Here is a 15,863-nt window from a genome sequence, read left to right on the forward strand (position 1 = left end):
ATGTCACGCTGCCTGCCTGCTGCCACACTCACACTACTCCTCCATTCCTCCTGCTGATGCTGCTGTCTGTCTGTGTTTCCCAACGCCAGGGTACACAGATTTACCTTCTGCTGCCACTCTGCCACCAGCTATTACGTCAAACAATAGCTGCTCACATTACTCCTCCATTCCTCCTGCTGCTGCTGCTGCTGTCTGTCTGTCTGTGTTTCCCAACGCCAGGGTACACAGATTTACCTTCTGCTGCCACTCTGCCACCAGCTATTACGTCAAAAAATAGCTATATTTGTGTAATTGGTTGTAAAACCAAAACTACAAAACCATAAAAAAAAAAAAAAAAAGGTTTAATTTTTCTGAGGTGCCCGGGTTGAAAACTGTGTTGTCCCAGTTGTGTATTGGACACAATGTGGGCTGCACGACCGCTGTCTGGGACCTCCTGCCTGCTGTGTTTATTTACAGCCCTGGTATCACCGCTAGGTACCAGGGCTATTATGTCACGCTGCCTGCCTCATTGACTGCCTGCTGCCACACACCCATCCTCCTCCTCCTGCTGCTGAATTTACCTCCTGCTGTCTGTGTGTTTCCACTGCCAGGGAGCACATACAATGGCGCTTCCAACATGCGTGCGCCACCAGCTATTTGTTACGCTCAAAAATAGCTGCATTTCTTTAAAAAAAAAAATTGAAAAGAGAAATAAGTGAAGAAGAAGACGATATAGAAGAAGATGAAGAAGAAGAAGATGAAGAAGATGAAGAAGATGAAGATGAAGAAGATGAAGAAGAAGAAGATGAAGAAGATGAAGAAGATGAAGATGATGAAAAAAAAGAAGATGAAGAAGAAGATGAAGATGATGAAGAAGAAGGAGATGAAGAAGATGAAGATGAAGAAGATGAAGAAGAAGAAGATGATGAAGAAGAAGAAGAAGATGAAGAAGAAGATGAAGAAGATGAAGATGAAGAAGAAGAAGATGAAGATGATGAAGAAGAAGAAGATGAAGAAGAAGATGAAGATGATGAAGAAGAAGAAGATGAAGAAGATGAAGATGATGAAGAAGATGAAGAAGAAGAAGAAGATGAAGAAGTTGAAGATGAAGTAGATGTAGAAGAAGAAGAAGATGAAGAAGATGAAGAAGAAGATGAAGAAGATGAAGAAGAAGATGAAGAAGATGAAGAAAAAGAAGATGAAGAAGAAGAAGATGATGATGAAGAAGATGAAGAAGAAGAAGACAATATAAAAGAAGAAGAAGATATAGAAGAAGATATAGAAGAAGAAGATATAGAAGAAGAAGATATAGAAGATAAAGAAGAAGAAGAAGAAGTATATACAGTACTGAACAAATTTCTGGACACAACTTCTCTTTTCAACTTTTTTTTTTTAAAGGAACATCCCCACATAATCACTTGCTGTTGTTACTTGGAAAAAAAGAGGTTTCTTGCATCATTCACCCTCAAAACAAGTGTTGGAAGCTATTTAAGGCCATTTCGAATAGTCAGCTCGAATAATGAGCTCGAATACCGACTCGAATAGTGAGCTCGAATTCCGAGGTCGAATCGAAATGTAAAAATTATTCGACTCGAATATTCGACTGATCTCGAATAATTTACTATTCGAATTCGACCTAACTCGAATTTTGAAAAGGGGTATTTGAGCACCACTAATATACAGTACTGTGCAAAAGTTTTAGGCAGGTGTGGAAAAATGCAGCAAACAAAAAATGCTTTCTGAAATATTAATAATCATTGTTTATTGTTGTCAGTTTACAAAATGCAAAGTGAGCGAACAAAAGTAAAATCTCAATCAAATATTTGGTGTTACTACCTTTTGCTCTCAAACCAGCATCAGCTCTTATAGTTACACTTGCACAGTCAGGGATTTTGTAGGATTATAGTCAGGTGTATAACAAACCAATGATACCAAACAGGTGCTAATGATCATCAATGTCACACATGGTTTGTGCTTTTTCATTCGGTTGCTTAACCCCCCTGGCGGTAATCCTGAACCGAGCTCGGGCTGAGATACAGTATATATACACACACCCAGAGAGAGGAAGAGTTTAGCCGGTCTAATTCTTCCTCATTTGTCTTTAATCACAAGTTGTAATTTGTTCTCTCCCCTGTGTCACCTGACTGCCATGGTAATGTTAACAATATAGCCATTTGGTTCCCAACTGCTACTGAGCTAAGTGCTTCTGCCCTACTGTTACCGATATTTGCCTGGATTTTAACTACTCTCTGCCTGCCGCCTGCACCGACCTCTGCCTGGATTTTCTCGACACTCTGCCTGCCGCCTGCACCGACCTCTGCCTGGATTTTACTTTCTGCCTGCCCCCTGCACCGATGTCTGTCTGGATTTTGACTACTCTCTGCCTGCCGCCTGCACCGACCTCTGCCTGGATTTTCTCGACACTCTGCCTGCCGCCTGCACCGACCTCTGCCTGGATTTTACTTTCTGCCTGCCCCCTGCACCGATGTCTGTCTGGATTTTGACTACTCTCTGCCTGCCGCCTGCACCGACCTCTGCCTGGATTTTCTCTACACTCTGCCTGCCGCCTGCACCGACCTCTGCCTGGATTTTACTTTCTGCCTGCCGCCTGCACCGACCTCTGCCTGGATTTTCTCTACACTCTGCCTGCCGCCTGCACCGACCTCTGCCTGGATTTTCTCTACACTCTGCCTGCCGCCTGCACCGACCTCTGCCTGGATTTTCTTTACACTCTGCCTGCCGCCTGCACCGACCTCTGCCTGGATTTTCTCTACACTCTGCCTGCCACCTGAACCGACCTCTGCCTGGATTTTACTTACTGCCTGCCCCCTGCACCGACCTCTGTCTGGATTTTGACTACTGTCTGCCTGCGTTATTTGTACAGTTTCACAATTTTTTCACTTTATTCATAAATGTAATTAATTCAACAAATTTGTGTTCTTGTCTTTTATTTATATGCAGAATGTCTACCAGGCTTTTATTCTGACATATTTTGGTGAGTTATGACTTAAGAATTGGAGGCCTAAAGTTCTTGAATAAAAAAATGTACCGCTTTTGACTCATATTTCCAGACAGAAATGCACCGCCAGGGTGGTTAAGCAACAGGCAAGCACATCAGATGATCCCCGCCGGTGCCAAATACTAGGGACTTTGCTGTATTGATTTGATTTAAATTTCTCTTTAGTTCATTCATTGCATTTTGTTGATTGATGAAAATAAATGATTAACACTTCCATTTTTGAAAGCATTCTTTGTTTACAGCATTTTTTCCCACCTGCCAAAAACCTTTGCACACTACTGTGCACATATAGTGACGTAGGTAGGTGGGTATATAATATATATAGTGAAGAAGGTAGGTAGATATATGATGAGGTAGGTAGGTGGATTATATACAGTGAGGTATATTGTATGATTATATACACAGTCAGGCAGAGAGTGTCCCCAGCATTCCTTGGTCTCTCTGTGTCCAGCATGGCGAGAGTTAACCTTCTCCTGTTGGCGCTGGGAGGGAAAAGGGTGGGGAGGATGGAGGGGGGCTGCTGTAGAGGAAGGAGAGGTCTGTCCTGCACATGGTCCTGGGGGAGGGGAGGCAGGGAGGGGGGATACTGTCTGTCTGTACAGTACAAGCCATGTCTACAGTACAACTCATGTCCAGACTTGTTTCCCTCACAATACAATCCCCTCTGTCCCATTACTGTGTGCCTGCTGAAAGGTCTGTGTTACCAGAGACCCCCCTTACATTGTGTGTCACCAGAGACCTCTCCTCACATCCTGTGTCACTGGGGACCTCTCCTCACATCCTGTGTCACCGGAGACCCCTCCTCACATCCTGTGTCACCTGGGACCTCTCCTCACATCCTGTGTCACCGGGGACCTCTCCTCACATCCTGTGTCACTGGGGACCTCTCCTCACATCCTGTGTCACCGGAGACCCCTCCTCACATCCTGTGTCACCTGGGACCTCTCCTCACATCCTGTGTCACCGGGGACCTCCCCTCACATCCTGTGTCACCGGGGAGTCCTCCTCACATCCTGTGTCACCGGGGACCCCTCCTCACATCCTGTGTCACCGGGGACCCCTCCTCACATCCTGTGTCACCGGGGACCTCTCCTCACATCCTGTGTCACCGGGGACCTCTCCTCATATCCTGTGTCATCGGGGACCTCTCCTCACATCCTGTGTCACCGGGGACCCCTCCTCACATTCTGTGTCACCGGGGAGTTCTCCTCACATCCTGTGTCACGGGGGACCTCTCCTCACATCCTGTGTCACCGGGGACCCCTCCTCACATCCTGTGTCACCGGGGACCCCTCCTCACATCCTGTGTCACCGGGGACCCCTCCTCACATCCTGTGTCAACGGGGACCCCTTTTCACATCCTGTCACTGGGGACCCCTTCTCACATCCTGTGTCCTCACATCCTGTGTCACCAGGGACCCCTCCTCACATCCTGTGTCACCGGGGACCCCTCCTCACATCCTGTGTCACCAGGGACCCCTCCTCACATCCTGTGTCACCGGGGATCCCTCCTCACATCCTGTGTCACCGGGGACCTCTCCTCACATCCTGTGTAACCGGGGACCTCTCCTCACATCCTGTGTCACAGGGGACCTCTCCTCATATCCTGTGTCATCGGGGACCTCTCCTCACATCCTGTGTCACCGGGGACCCCTCCTCACATTCTGTGTCACCGGGGAGTTCTCCTCACATCCTGTGTCACGGGGGACCTCTCCTCACATCCTGTGTCACTGGGGACCCCTCCTCACATCCTGTGTCACCGGGGACCCCTCCTCACATCCTGTGTCACCGGGGACCCCTCCTCACATCCTGTGTCACCGGGGACCCCTCCTCACATCCTGTGTCAACGGGGACCCCTTTTCACATCCTGTCACTGGGGACCCCTTCTCACATCCTGTGTCCTCACATCCTGTGTCACCAGGGACCCCTCCTCACATCCTGTGTCACCGGGGACCCCTCCTCACATCCTGTGTCCTCACATCCTGTGTCACCAGGGACTCCTCCTCACATCCTGTGTCACCGGGGATCCCTCCTCACATCCTGTGTCACCGGGGACCTCTCCTCACATCCTGTGTAACCGGGGACCTCTCCTCACATCCTGTGTCACAGGGGACCCCTTCTCACATCCTGTGTCACCGGGGACCTCTCCTCACATCCTGTGTCACCGGGGACCCCTCCTCACATCCTGTGTCACCGGGGACCTCTCCTCACATCCTGTGTCACCGGGGACCCCTCCTCACATCCTGTGTCACCGGGGACCCCTCCTCACATCCTGTGTCACCGGGGACCCCTTCTAACATCCTATGTCACCGGGGACCCCTCCTCACATCCTGTATCACCGGGGACCCCTCCTCACATCCTGTGTCACCGGGGACCCATCCTCACATCCTGTGTCACCGGGAACCCCTCCTCACATCCTGTATCTCCAGGGACCCCTTCTCACATCCTCTGTCACCAGGGACCCCTCCTCACATCCTGTGTCAGCTGAGATTCCACCCAACATCCTGTGTTACTGGAGCAGGAAATTTGGGCGCCTGCAGCTAATGAACTATTTGGGCACCACATAGGCGCTAATGCGAAATATTGGCTATTGGGCACAAAAGGCAGAAATTTGGGTGCCCAATTAATGGCGGGTGTCAGGCCTGTCCAACCAAAATGTTTCATTTTGAGCAGTATCAATTTGTAAATTAATGTTTTGAAATGTGTTGTCTTAGAAATATATTGTTTTATTTTACGTTATTCTCCCTGAGGGGTTTAAAGTAAACCTGAGATGGGCTTACTAAAAGATTTGATACTTACCCTGGACTTCCTCTATCCCAGGTACCTGGCTCAGTTGGGCTAGCCTGCTCTTCAGTGCATGCCCAGCCCCTCCGCGCATGCGCAGAAGAGCCCGACTGGCACGGCTGAGCCAGTTACCGGGGATGATTGCAGCCTAACGGAGGCACTCGGGAGGATGGAGAGGGACGCATCAGTGCTCACGGCGCTGGAGAAAGCCCCAGGTAAGTATCAAATCTTTTAGTAAGCCCATCTCAGGTACAGGATTAGGCATCAGAAAGGGCGGTTTTAGGTTAGGCTTCAGGAAGAGGGGGTTTAGAGTTAGACATCAGGAAGGAGGGTCTTAGGGATAGGCACCACCGGAGGGGGTCTTAGGGTTAGGCACCACCCCGGGGAGGTCTTAGGGTTAGGCACCACTAGGAGGGGGTCTTAGGATTAGGCACCACCGGAGGGGGTCTTAGGGTTAGGCACCACCCCGGGGAGGTCTTAGGGTTAGGGCCCGTTTCCACTGTACCTAAACGAATCAGCATAGACTTTTTTTTCTTTTCCCATCGTCATCCATCACAGTCGTTTTTTTGCGGGGGGGATTTTTGATTGTAGTGGAAACAGGCCCATTGAAATACATTGCGTATGCGAATTCTCATGCGGCAAATGCATGCAAATTTGCTGTAGTGGAAACGGGCCCTTAGGCATCAATAGAGGGAGGATTGTGTGTAAGAGTAGGGTTAGGTTTAGTTGTAGTCAAATATTGGTATTATTTACCAATTATTATTATTATTATTTATTGCATTTATAATGCGCCAACATATTACGCAGCGCTGAACATTAATTTAGGTTACAGACAATATTTAGGGGTGACATACAGCAATATGACCATACAGAAATACAAGAAAACCAGATCACACAGCACAGTATGAGCATAAGGTAATGCTCAGTCAGTCACTGGATGGAGCATGGAGATTAGGCAAGTTAGGTTCACTCAGATGCATAGCATGGGTGCACAGTAATGAAGGTGCATGATCAGGTAGGACACAAAAGGAGGAGGACCCTGCCCAAAGGCTTACAATCTAGAAGGAGAGGTAGAGACACAAAAGGTAGGGACCAGAGTTCCGTTGTGGGTTTAGAGCAATTGTGAGCGGTGGTAGACCAGAGTGAAAAGGTGAGTTTTGAGGGCCTCCTTGAAGATGTTGAAGGAGGGGGCTGTCCTAATGGGTGGAGGTAGAGAGTTCCAAAGTGTTGGAGCAGCTCTTGAGAAGTCCTGGAGGCGTGCATGGGACTGTGTGATGCGTGGGGCGGTCAGACGAAGTTCATTGGAGGAGCGGAGTGAGCGGCTAGGTGTGTACCTCTGAGTAAGATCGGAAATGTAGGTTGGACAGGTTTTGTGGACAGATTTGTAGGTCAGACACAATATCTTGAATCTGATTCTGGACTGGACAGGAAGCCAGTGGAGGGATTCACAGAGGGGAGCCGCCGTGATGGAGCGATGGGAGGAGTGGATAATTCTGGCTGCTGCATTCATGATGGACTGCAGTGGGGCTATTCGGGTCATAGGGAGACCCGACAGAAGGACATTACAGTAGTTGAGGCGGCAAATTATGAGGGCATGGATGAGGAGTTTGGTGGTGGCAGAGGTCAGGAAAGGGCTAATCTTACAGATGTTATTATGAAGGTGGAAGTTGCAGGACTTTGTGAGGTTTTGGATGTGGGGAGTGAAGGAGAGTGCGGAGTCCAGGGTGACACCCAGACAGCGGGCTTGAGAGGTAGGGCGAATGGTAGTGTGGTTAACAGTGACATGCACATCTGGGCGGTTCAGGGATAGCCGGGGTGGGAAGATCATAAATTCCGTTTTGTCTAGATTTAGTTTCAGGAATCTAGCCAATGTTTTCTATCTTCATAATGACTCTAAAGATTTCTTCATTTTCACTGTTATAGACAGTATTTTGCAATTTCAGCTTCAATGTATGTGTCACAGGGACCCCTCCTCACATCCTGTGTTACTGGGGGATCAGATACTGGGTTCCCCTCATCACTCTGTGATTAGGAGAGGGGTGGGGAATGACATATTTGAGCGCCCTGGTCACAAACATATGAATCTCTCCCTCTCCAGCCCTTCTCTGCCCTCCACAGCTGCTCTCCTCCACTCCTCTCTCTTCCTTCCCCTCTCACTGAGGCCACAACTGTGGAATCCATTGACGTCAGCAGATCTATTCCTGGACAGGCTAGATGGTGTTTATTTATTTCCTGACAGCATCCATGAACAGTGTGACCCCCCTCCCCTCCCCCTTCCCTCTCCCCTCCCTCCCTGCCCCCTCCTCATTCCACCCCCAGCACACATTAAGCCCTGGAAGTACACTCAGTATACAGTATACACACTGCCTATGTCACACAGACCCACATATTACTATTATAGATTCATAGAACACCAGAAAGTATAGCAGTTCATTCACAGCATATACAACTACGCACATAACTACATATACAGTCCACACTGTCTGCACACCACCAAAAACTACAGTGATAACAGAAACGCCTGATCTCACCAAACTACAGTCCACACGATATACACACTGTACGTCACACCGTATACACACCACCTACATCTACGGTGATTTACAGAAACACCTGATTGCACCAGAATACAGTCCATACGATATACACACTGTACATCACACCGTATACACAGCACCTACAACTACAGCGATTACAAAAACACCTGACCGCACCAGACTACAGTGAGTCCACACGATATACACACTGTATATCACACCGTATACACAGCACCTACAACTACAGCGATTACAGGAAGACATGACCACACCAGACTACAGTCCATACGATATACACACTGTACATCACACCGTATACACACCACCTATAACTACATCTACAGCTATTGCAGGAACTCTTGACCTCACCAGACTACAGTCCACACGATATACACACTGTACATCACACCGTATACACACCACCTATAACTACATCTACAGCTATTGCAGGAACTCTTGACCTCACCAGACTACAGTCCACACGATATACACACTGTACATCACACCGTATACACACCACCTACATCTACAGCGATTACAGGAACACCTGACCGGACCAGACTACAGTCCACACAATATACACACTGTATATCACACCGTATACACACCACCTACATCTACAACTACAGCAATTACAGGAACACCTGACCTCACCAGACTACAGTTCACACGATATACACACTGTACATCAAACCATATATACACCACCTACATTTACAGCGATTACAGGAACACCTGACCTCATCAGACTACAGTCCGCACAGTACAGTATATACACTGTACATCACACCGTATACACACCACCTACATCTACAACTACAGCAATTACAGAAACACCTGACCACACTAGATTACAGTACACATGATATACACACTGTACATCATACTGTATACACACCACCTACATCTACAGTCATTACAGGAACACCTGACCGCACCAGACTACAGTCCACACGATACACACACTATACATCACACCATATACACACCACCTACAACTACAGCGATAACAGGAACACCAGACTACAGTCCACACGATATACACACTCATCACACCGTATACACACCACCTACAACTACAGCGATTACAGAAAGACCTGACCGCACCAGACTACAGTCCACACGATATACACACTATACATCACACCGTATACACACCACCTACTACTACAGCGATTACAGAAACACCTGACCGGACCAGAGTACAGTCCACAAGATATACACACTGTACATCACACCATATACACACACCACCTACACTTACAGCGATTACAGGAACACCTGACCGCACCAGACTACAGTCCACACGATATACACACTGTACATCACACCATATACACACCACCTACATCTACAGCGATTACAGGAACACCTGACCGCACCAGACTACAGTCAACATGATATACAAACTGTACATCACATCGTATACATACCTACTACATCTACAGCGATTACAGGAACACCTGACCTCACCAGACTACAGTCCACACGATATACACACTGTACATCACCCTGTATACACACCACCTACAACTACAGCGATTACAGGAACACCTGACCTCACCAGACTACAGTGTACACGATAAACACACTATACATCAACCCGTATACACACCTACGACATCTACAGCGATTACAGGAACACCTGACCTCACCAGACTACAGTCCACACGATATACACACAGGAACACCTGACCTCACCAGACTACAGTCCACACAATATACACACTGTACATCACACCATATACACACCACCTACAACTACAGTGATTCCAGAAACACCTGACCGGACCAGACTACAGTCCACACGATATACACACTGTACAACACACCATATACACCCCACCTACATCTACAGCGATTACAGAAACACCTGACCGGACCAGACTACAGTCCACACGATATACACACTGTACATCACACCATATACACACCACCTACATCTACAGGGATTACAGGAACACCTAACCGCACCAGACTACAGTCCACACGATATACACACTGTACATCACACCATATACACACCACCTACAACTACAGCGATTACAGGAACACCTGACCGCACCAGACTACAGTCTACACGATATACACACTGTACATCACACCATATACACACCACCTACATCTACAGCGATTACAGAAACACCTGACCGGACCAGACTACAGTCCACACGATATACACACTGTACATCACACCATATACACACCACCTACATCTACAGGGATTACAGGAACACCTAACCGCACCAGACTACAGTCCACACGATATACACGCTGTACATCACACTATATACACACCACCTACAACTACAGCGATTACAGGAACACCTGACCGCACCAGACTACAGTCTACACGATATACACACTGTACATCACACTATATATACATACCACCTACAACTACAGCGATTACAGGAACACCTGACCTCACCAGACTACAGTCCACATGATATACACACTGTACATCACACCTTATACACACCACCTACATTTACAGGGATTACAGGAACACCTGACCGCACCAGACTACAGTCCACACGATATACACACTGTACATCACCCTGTATACACACCACCTACAACTACAGCGATTACAGGAACACCTGACCTCACCAGACTACAGTGTACATGATATACACACTATACATCACACCATATACACACCTCCTACAACTACATCTACAGCAATTACAGGAACACCCTCCCATAGACTTAGGCACACATTTGCGATGCGGTAGCCAGAGGTGGCCCCCAGTATTAGTTAGCCAAAGGTACCCCCCAGTGTGAGTAGCCAGTTATGGCAACCTGTATAGTTGGTAATACACAATAAATAGACTTGGACGCGCTCTGAGAGGATAGTTAGCCAGTATAGTTATATAGTTAGCACTGGAGTAACAATAGGACCTGCAGCCCCACGGGCTGTAGTCAGATGCAGCCCCCTAGTATAGGTAGCTACAGGAGCCATCAATATTAGGTAGTCAGATGCAGCCCCCCTAGTATAGGTAGCTACAGGAGCCATCAATATTAGGTAGTCAGATGCAGCCCCCCCAGTATAGATCGCCACAGGAACCCCCTATATTAGGTAGTCAGATGCAGCCCCCTAGTATAGGTAGCTACAGGAACCCCCTATATTAGGTAGTCAGATGCAGCCCCCTAGTATAGGTAGCTACAGGAGCCACCAATATTAGGTAGTCAGATGCAGCCCCCCTAGTATAGGTAGCTACAGGAGCCACCAATATTAGGTAGTCAGATGCAGCCCCCTAGTATAGGTAGCTACAGGAGCCATCAATATTAGGTAGTCAGATGCAGCCCCCCCAGTATAGATCGCCACAGGAACCCCCTATATTAGGTAGTCAGATGCAGCCCCCTAGTATAGGTAGCCACAAGAGCCACCAATATTAGGTAGTCAGATGCAGCCCCCCCTAGTATAGGTAGCTACAGGAGCCACCAATATTAGGTAGTCAGATGCAGCCCCCCTAGTATAGGTAGCTAAAGGAGCTACCAATATTAGGTAGTCAGATGCAGCCCCCCCTAGTATAGATCGCCACAGGAACCCCCTATATTAGGTAGTCAGATGCAGCCCCCTAATATAGGTAGCTACAGGAGCCACCAATATTAGGTAGTCAGATGCAGCCCCCTAGTATAGGTAGCTACAGGAGCCACCAATATTAGGTAGTCAGATGCAGCCCCCCTAGTATAGGTAGCTACAGGAGCCACCAATATTAGGTAGTCAGATGCAGCCCCCTAGTATAGGCAGCTACAGGAGCCACCAATATTAGGTAGTCAGATGCAGCCCTCTAGTATAGGTAGCTACAGGAGCCACCAATATTAGGTAGTCAGATGCAGCCCCCTTAGTAAAGGTAGCTACAGGAGCCACCAATATTAGGTAGTCAGATGCAGCCCCCTAGTATAGGTAGCTACAGGAGCCACCAATATTAGGTAGTCAGATGCAGCCCCCTAGTATAGGTAGCTACAGGAGCCACCAATATTAGGTAGTCAGATGCAGCCCCCCTAGTATAGGTAGCTACAGGAGCCACCAATATTAGGTAGTCAGATGCAGCCCCCTAGTATAGGCAGCTACAGGAGCCACCAATATTAGGTAGTCAGATGCAGCCCTCTAGTATAGGTAGCTACAGGAGCCACCAATATTAGGTAGTCAGATGCAGCCCCCTTAGTAAAGGTAGCTACAGGAGCCACCAATATTAGGTAGTCAGATGCAGCCCCCTAGTATAGGTAGCTACAGGAGCCACCAATATTAGGTAGTCAGATGCAGCCCCCTAGTATAGGTAGCTACAGGAGCCACCAATATTAGGTAGTCAGATGCAGCCCCCCTAGTATAGGTAGCTACAGGAGCCACCAATATTAGGTAGTCAGATGCAGCCCCCTAGTATAGGCAGCTACAGGAGCCACCAATATTAGGTAGTCAGATGCAGCCCTCTAGTATAGGTAGCTACAGGAGCCACCAATATTAGGTAGTCAGATGCAGCCCCCTTAGTAAAGGTAGCTACAGGAGCCACCAATATTAGGTAGTCAGATGCAGCCCCCTAGTATAGGTAGCTACAGGAGCCACCAATATTAGGTAGTCAGATGCAGCCCCCTAGTATAGGTAGCTACAGGAGCCACCAATATTAGGTAGTCAGATGCAGCCCCCTAGTATAGGTAGCTACAGGAGCCACCAATATTAGGTAGTCAGATGCAGCCCCCTAGTATAGGTAGCCACAGGAGCCACCAATATTAGGTAGTCAGATGCAGCCCCCTAGTATAGGTAGCTCCAGGAGCCACCAATATTAGGTAGTCAGATGCAGCCCCCCTAGTATAGGTAGCTGCAGGAGCCACCAGTAGTAGATGGCTATATGCAGCCCCCTTAGTATAAGATGCCCCCCTCCCAGTAGAGGTAGCCAGAGAGCCCCCCAGTAGAAGTAGCTGGAGAGCCCACCAGTAGAAGTAGCCAGAGAGCCCCCTCCCCCCCAGTTTAGGTAGCCAGAGAACCCCCATGTATGTAGCCAGAGAGCCCTCCAGTATAGGTAGCCCAAGTCCCTCAGTATAGGTAGCCACAAAGCCCCCCAGCATAGGTAGCCAGAGAGCCCCCCAGTATAGGTAGCCAGATTCCCCCAGCATAGGTAACCAGAGAACCCCCCATTGTAGGTAGCCAGAGTCCCCCAGCATAGGTAACCAGAGCACCCCCCATTGTAGGTAGCCAGTGTCCCCCAGCATAGGTAGCCAGAGAGCCCCCCAGTATTGTTAGCTAAAGAGCTTTCCAGTATAGGTAGCCAAAGAGCCTCCCAGTATAGGTAGCCAAAGAGCCTCCCTGTATAGGTAGCCAAAGAGTCCCGATGAAGGTAGCCAGAAAGCCCCCCAGACAGTATACAGTAACATGTCCAGTACACACACTCATGTACAGTTAACACATGCACAAACATACACAAACATGTACACAGCACACAGATATGTATGGTAGACTGACATAACATGCACACATACAGCAAACACAAGTCCTGTATACTCACACCTACAGTACACGCACATATACAGCACACAGGTGCAGGCATAGCACACACACACACACACACATATATAGAACACACATGTACAGCACACACACAGGAGGAGCGCAGCACACATGGTGTCAGATGGAGGGAGCTACAATCAGCTTTGTTTGTCCTTGTCGGGATCACACTCAACACCAGAGCTTACCCTGCCAAACCAGTACAGGGAGCTTGTCAGCCGTACAGACTCTGCATCTCCCAAAACACTCAATCCAAGACTTTCATCTGCAGCTTACTAGATAGCAACAAACGAAGATCACTCCGCTCAGCACGCCACAATCTAAATAAGAGAGAAACGGGCTGAGGGGATGAGCTCCATTTACATGCAAACAATTATCAGGGCCAGTTCTAGATACAAGGGGGTAACTTGGGGGCCCCCTAGCACAGCCTCACCCTCCACAGTAAATTAATTACCCTGGGCCCCTGGAGCTGGCTGCCAGGCCCCATCCCACCCCACAGACACACAGTATCAATAGGTTTCCATCATATGTCCTCAAAACCATTGGCTGGGTCCCCATTATTTCTCTTTTACTCTATAAATGCAGAGAGCACACATAGCAGATTCTTATCTAATCCAGGCTTCTTCTCTTCCTCATTCGCTGCAGGCATGAAAAGAGTCACCATAGCTGGAGAAGACCCCTTCGGGGAGCACCTACAGGCTCCGGAGCCCTGGGTCAGCTGCCCCCTTTGCCTCTGTGGAAGCGCCGGCAATGACAGCTATTACTACCTTGTATTCAGGATACCTGCTCACAACAATTCGGAACATGAACTGCAATAAAAGCAACTGAGAGTCAGAAATGAATGATCTAAAAGAGACACTGAAGCAAAAAAATATATGATATAATGAATTGGTTGTGTAGTACGGATAATTACTAGAAGATTAGTAGCAAAGAAAATATTCTCGTTTTTATTTTCAGTTCTCCTCCCTATTTTCTCCTTTGGAACTTCAACATGGCATCTTGTGGCAGAGAACTCTGAGGATCTTAAAAAAAAAAACAATTGTTGCAGTACATAAAGACGGCCTAGGCAATAAAAAGATTGCCAACACCATGAAACTGAGCAGCAACGTGGTGGCCAAGACCATACATCAGTTTAGCCATTGTTGACCAAAGACGCTGAGCACACGTCCTCTGCATCATATTCCAAGGTTGACTTTTGCAAATAGACGCATGAGTGTTGGCAACATGGCTGCATAGGTTGAAGGGGTGGAAGGTGTGGGGGTCAGCCTATCAGTGCTCAGACCATATGCCGCACACAGCATCAAATTGGTCTGTATGGGTGTCGTTCCAGCAGGAACCCTCTTCCAAAGATGATGCACAAGAGAGCCTGCAAGCAGGTTGCTGAAGACAAGCAGACTAAGGGCTTGGGTTACTGAAAAGATGTCCTGTGGTCTGGTGAGAGCAAGATAAACTTATTTGGTTCAGATGGTGTCAAGTGTGTGTGGCAGCAACTAGGTGAGGAGCACAAAGACAAGTGTGTCTTGCCTACAGTCACGCATGGTGATTGGAGTGTCATAGTTTGGGGTTGCGTGAGTGCTACCGGCACTGGGGAGCTACAATTTATTGAGGGAACCATAAATGCCAACATGTACTGTGACATACTAAGGTAGAGCACGATCACCTTCCTTCAGAAACTGGGCTGCAGGGCAGCATTCCAACATGATAATGACCCCAAAAACACCTCCAAGACCACGACTGCCTTGCTAAGGGAACTAGGAGTAAAGGCGCTGGACTGTCCAACCCTATTGAGCATCTGTGGTGCGTCCTCTCCTCAAATGGAAGGTGGAGCAGCGCAAGTTCTCTAACATCCACCAGCTTCATCATGAAGGAGTGGAAGTAGATTGCAGTGGCAGCCTGTAAAGCTCTAGTGACCTCAATGCCCAGTTAAAGAGACTCTGAAGCCAAGAAAAAAAAACAGATTTTTACTTTAAAAACCTGTTTAACGTAATTGCCCCACCTAAAATGCTGCATCACCCAGCTGAAAACTAAATTAATGACC

The 15,863-nt window shown here is 48.0% G+C and overlaps 1 long non-coding RNA gene across 2 annotated transcripts in view; it reads left to right on the forward strand.

Annotated features, from left to right (window-relative positions):
• LOC137533225 (uncharacterized) overlaps positions 1-14,713 on the forward strand; it is a 53,730-nt gene extending 39,017 nt beyond the window's left edge. For both annotated transcript variants that reach the window (XR_011024158.1, XR_011024157.1), the window contains one exon: positions 14,471-14,713. This is a non-coding gene — a long non-coding RNA (uncharacterized lncRNA). The remainder of the gene's footprint in view (positions 1-14,470) is intronic.
• Positions 14,714-15,863: the final 1,150 nt, after the last annotated feature.

This window comes from Hyperolius riggenbachi, chromosome 9 (genome assembly GCF_040937935.1).
Source record: "Hyperolius riggenbachi isolate aHypRig1 chromosome 9, aHypRig1.pri, whole genome shotgun sequence".
NCBI classification, from domain to species: domain Eukaryota; kingdom Metazoa; phylum Chordata; class Amphibia; order Anura; family Hyperoliidae; genus Hyperolius; species Hyperolius riggenbachi.